Source organism: Hesperophylax consimilis, chromosome 10 (assembly GCF_061612785.1).
Source record: "Hesperophylax consimilis isolate HC1 chromosome 10, BYU_Hcon_1.0, whole genome shotgun sequence".
In the NCBI taxonomy this organism is placed as follows: domain Eukaryota; kingdom Metazoa; phylum Arthropoda; class Insecta; order Trichoptera; family Limnephilidae; genus Hesperophylax; species Hesperophylax consimilis.
In genome coordinates, this window is record NC_142845.1 from 10180242 (window position 1) to 10185892 (window position 5651).

Genomic DNA, 5651 nt, shown 5'->3' on the forward strand with positions numbered 1-5651 from the left:
AATTTGATTAGACACTGATAAGTATGATCCGTATGTTATAATTTATACCTGGTTTTTATATGTCCAATAACAAGATAATCAAATGAGATAACGAGACGACATTCTCTTCCGATAATTACTACAACGTTGATTGATCGCTATCATTTTGGATTTTGTTACCCGTGAATCCTTCAATGTAGACACATTTAAGATTATGCCAAAACGTACGTCATTAATATGACTTTGCATTCTGTGGTCCAATGTGTTCATGACCTACTGTCGTGAGAATCGTAAAAAGATATTTGGATTGATTTCATAATATAGTTTATTTTATTTATTTATTTATCTATCAATATAAAGTTTTTTACGTGTATTTATCGACATCTGTCTCACTAGCCTGTGTCGAAACACCTGTGTCGAAACATACGTATTCAGATACTTAAAGAATATTTACATGCATAACTAAATCAATAAATAATGTACGAAAATATTATAAATATATATGAAAAATAAATGCACTTAGTTGGAGGACGTAGTTACAAAGGGGTTTTTATAAAATTATTGATTCTAATATTTTATTTTGAATTTGAATTGTTGTTATTGATAGTGTACACTGTAGGTTGGTAAGTCTAAAAGCATTTTTAATGCCGTACTTTAAAGTTTTTTCCCTGTGTAAGGAATATGATATGTAAATAAAAAAACACACATAATAAACAAATAAAATATATATTTTTAGTGATGCGTTATAACTTTTTATAGTAAAGCTGTGATCATTTGATTTTCATATATTGTAAATTTGCTATTCATTAAAAAAAATACAATAAGAATAACAACAAAAAGATTGTAATATTGACATTAAAATAACATATATTATAAACCTCATTCGTTTTCTTTTTAACCAACCTATTGCAATATTTATGATAGCATTTTGAGAGTTTTAGCTGAACCAACCAACCTGATTGGTTTGCCGCTAAGGGTAAAAAAATGTACCATACCTGAAATAAACATTTCGCTGATACTGCAAGACCATGTTGACCGAAACAATTATCTATGAGCGTTGTTGTATATTCATTTGGCAATCCATTGTGCTTGTGTAAAGTGTATTTACAGGTCTGCTTGTAGAGGTTTGTACAGAATGCATTGAATAGCATTCTATTCATAAGGCTGGTGCATCTGTAGAATCTCCTCGGTAGCATACCTGCTTGTATACTGATGTAACAATTATATAAAATAATCTAGTGCTTAAAGCTTTAAATATCTCAGCAATTTGACGATTGTTAACAGAATTTAATCATTGAAAAAATATTGTAATTTTTTGACTTGTTGTGGTGTAGAATTATTTTTGTAATTTTTTTTATTTTTTTTTATTAGAAGTAAATTATTTAACATTAACAATGATAACAACATGCAAACTTTATTTATATATATTTTTTTCCTTATTATTCTACTACTTTATAAGTTGAGCTCGTGTTTATAGGCGTAGTATTTAGATGTATGTACATGTGGTTTTTTGTGATATTTCACCCTCCATGCTAGGGATGACCCTGTGTTATGGCGGGTGAATTTTACAGTTTGCGGACATAGAATCTATACATAACTATAATTTAAAAAGAAAAATGATGTATAGCTAGTTTGGGTGGCAAGAAGAGAACGGAGAAGTTAGAGAATTATAAGAAATGAAAAATTTGAGAAATTATTAGTAAATAGATCACACTAATTAAATCAGTCTAGTGTCTCTGTGTAATTGATAATACACAATCAATTCATTCATTTGACTACAAAATGAATCATATATGAGTGCCAACTTAAAACCGAAAACTATAATACTTTATTTATAATTTAAAAAATCCAACGTCCAAGCCAATCGCTATAAATCATGTTACTCGCAAACTGCTCGACGGCTCACTCTTGTATTTTCTATTAAGTACATCCATTAAAAAAATACTCAACTACGGTTATATCTATTAATTCAAATTTAATTTACGTTTTCGTATCATAAAAATTTGCGTGATGTATTTTACAGAAGAATTGCATCAACTTAAGAATATAATACAATGTACTTATTATACATAATGTACAACTACTTATAACGGAGATACGAAGTAAATTGCACGTGTTCACGACTATTAACAGATAACACAAATATCCCAACGATTACAACTATGTAAACCTGTTACAATAATCATATAGTAAAATCCCGCACATGACAAGCACTTATTGATACGATTCGAGTTGTGTTTGTGAGATACATGATTAAAAAAATAAATTTTCGTATATTTAAATGGACAACATTGAATGAAAGATTTTATAAAATTACTGTCTAAATTAAAATGTATTAATAAATTATTTAATAGTGAATCGGTGTCTGTGATTTAATCCGTTTACCGGGTTTTCATAAAAGACACTTTTGTTTTTGTTGAAATATTGACAAGATTCAGTATTGTCACATAGTTTGACCCGGAGTGACGTGCATTTTGTGCACGGCTGCTCAAGTTTTAACATCATGGACGTGCTAAAATTAATCGAAAACATTAAAAGTGACCTAAAAAATATAACTACCGTAAAAAATTATGAACCAAAATCGTACGCAATGGTACTAAGAGAACGAACAGTACAAATCGAAGAACCCAAATATGCCGTTATGATTGCTGCAGAAGGCAAAGAAACATCTGAGGATATAAAAAAAATTATTACTAAAACAATCAAAGCACCTAACCTAGGAATTGGTATAAATGGGATCAAAAAAGCATCAAACAATAAAATAATTATGACTTGCTCGAAAAAAGAAGACGCAGACAAACTGAAAACAGAAATAAATAAAAATAAAAACGGAATATCTGCTACAGAATTAAAAAAGAAGAGACCGTGCATAGTCATTAAAGGTGTGGGAGGGGAGTATACTGAAGATAATTTTCTTAACGACTTTTTGTCGCAAAACAATGAACTAAGTGATGCCCCAAACGATTCAATTAAAGTAACTAAAATATTAAAAAACAAGAAAAGTGACCAACTCCGCAATGTAATAATAGAAACAACAGGCCAAATCCGAAAGATATTACTTGATAAACAAAGGGTCAATATTGGTTTTGTCCGAGCGCACATAGAAGATTGCAATCCCTTAATGCAATGTTACCACTGCCTTGGTTTCGGACATACATCACTAAAATGCCTGAACAAAATGAATTAGCCTAGATGCATACACTGTGCAAAAAACCACAAATTTAGTGAATGCGAAAAAACCAAAGATATAGTGAAATGCTACAACTGCGACAAAAACAACAATTTATTCGGAACAAAAAACAATACTGAACACAGTGCGAATAGTGATAAATGTACTTACCGAAAACGAATGGTTATCATAGCTCAACAGAGAATCGATTATGAATAAGTGATGGATGATTTTCTAGGCGAGGAAATTGACAAATTAACAGATGATTCACAGCACATTTGCGAAGATTCACAACATTGTAGAGATCTGCTAAAAAAAGTCCCAAGTGCTTTCATTGTTCTGCACCAAAACATCCGAAGTTTAAAAAAAAACCTAGATGAGTTTGTAGTAACACTAAACCTTCTTGAAACATTACCGGACCTCATTGTTTTAACAGAAGCGCACTTAAATATAAATAACGCTGACACACTGTACAGTATTCCGAATTACACATACTTTTCGTCAACTACCTATATTAATAAAACCAGTGGTATAGCGGTGTTCATTCTAAATAAATATAACAATGTCACTGTCACAGAAATTAAAATGCAATTAGCAAACTGTTTACAACTGAGTGTAAAAGTGAACGACATTATGTACCATATTATTGCCATCTACCGGACGCACGGATCGAATCCCACAAATTTCATTATAGAAATCGAAAAATTATTACTGAGTCAAAAAAATACCTTTAATATTATTGTTGGTGACATTAACATTAATATCGGACACTGGGTACAAAGCAAAACGAAAGATGATTATATAAATGTAATGACTTCGCTAAACTATAAATCATATATAAATAATGCAACCCGAAATATCAGCGGACAAATCCCTTCCTGTATCGATCACATATGGTGCAACTCAAATAACACTGAAAAAAACATGTCAATATTATGGAAAACCAGCATAACTGACCACTACACCTGTATATTCGTTAACAACATAGACAAAAAAAGTACCAACCCCAACAAAAATGACAAAAAAAAACAAGAAAAAAAATATTTAAATATGGAAACTTTAGAAACAAATCTTAAGATGGAAACCTGGGCATCAATAATTGAATCGGAAAATCCAAATACTTGTGCGGAAAATTTCGAAACTGTTTTCCTAAATCACATAAACCTTTCTACACAAATACTTATTTCTAAAACAAAATCTAAACACAGATTAATAAAACCATGGATAACCCATGGATTAGTGATTTCAATCAGAAATAAGGAAAAATACTATCACCAGTCTAAAAAATTCCCTAACGACGAAAAAATCGCTATTTTCTTCAAGAAATATCGAAACAAACTTACGCTTTTAATTAGACTGACTAAAGAAAAGTATTTTCGTGATAAATTAAAAAATGCTGGTCAAGACAGCAAAGAGTTCTGGAAAATTATCAAAACAATAACCAACAAAAGCACAAAACAAAAATTTCCAAAAGAAATTACTCATCAAGGAATCAATACTGACACAGAAAAAAACCCAAAACTTTGTGGTGATATCTTTAACGATTATTTTGTTAATGTCGGCGCTAATCTTGCTAGTAATATTATCCTAGACAAAAAACAAACTCAACAACCAGAGCTAAACCCAACTTTTGAAGAAGGTTTCCACACATTTGCTTCAGTAACTGATAAAGAAGTTGAAAACGCTATAATAAGTCTACGAGAATCAGCGAGCCCTGGCTACGACAACATAACTGTAAAAACATTAAAAACTGTACGTGAGATAATCAGCAAACCAATTGCTTATATAATAAATGTTAGTCTGAAGAAGGGCATATTCCCGAACATCTATAAGAAGACTATTGTGACCCCTGTTTTTAAAACTGGTGACGAAAAAAACACTTCTAACTACCGTCCCATAGCACTCACATCAAATATAGCAAAAATCTATGAAAAAATTGTTAAAAAACAACTCAACAACTACATAAAAGATAAGAAGATAATGAGCCCAAATCAGTTTGGATTTAGGGACAATCTCAGCACACAGGATGGGATTGCTAAATTGACATCAACAATAATGCAAAAATTAGATAATGGAGAAAAGTGTCTTGGAATCTTCATTGATCTCCGCAAAGCATTTGATAGCATATCACACTCAAAACTCACTGAGAAACTAAAACAAATTGGATTGGACGGAATAGTACTATCATGGTTCCAAAGTTACCTAAAAGAGAGATTCCAATATGTCAAAATCAATAATACCCTTAGTGAACCCAAAACCTCATCTTTTGGCATACCGCAAGGAACTGTCATCGGTCCAATCCTTTTTATTATATATGTAAATCAAATGTTCACTCTTCCCATTGTTGGAGATATCATATCTTACGCAGACGACACTGTAGTTATCACAAAAAGAAAATCATGGGAGGAAACAATGAGGATAGCCAATATCAATATAAACATACTCAAAACATGGTTCGACCTAAATTGTCTCTCACTAAATACCGAGAAAACATATTTCATCC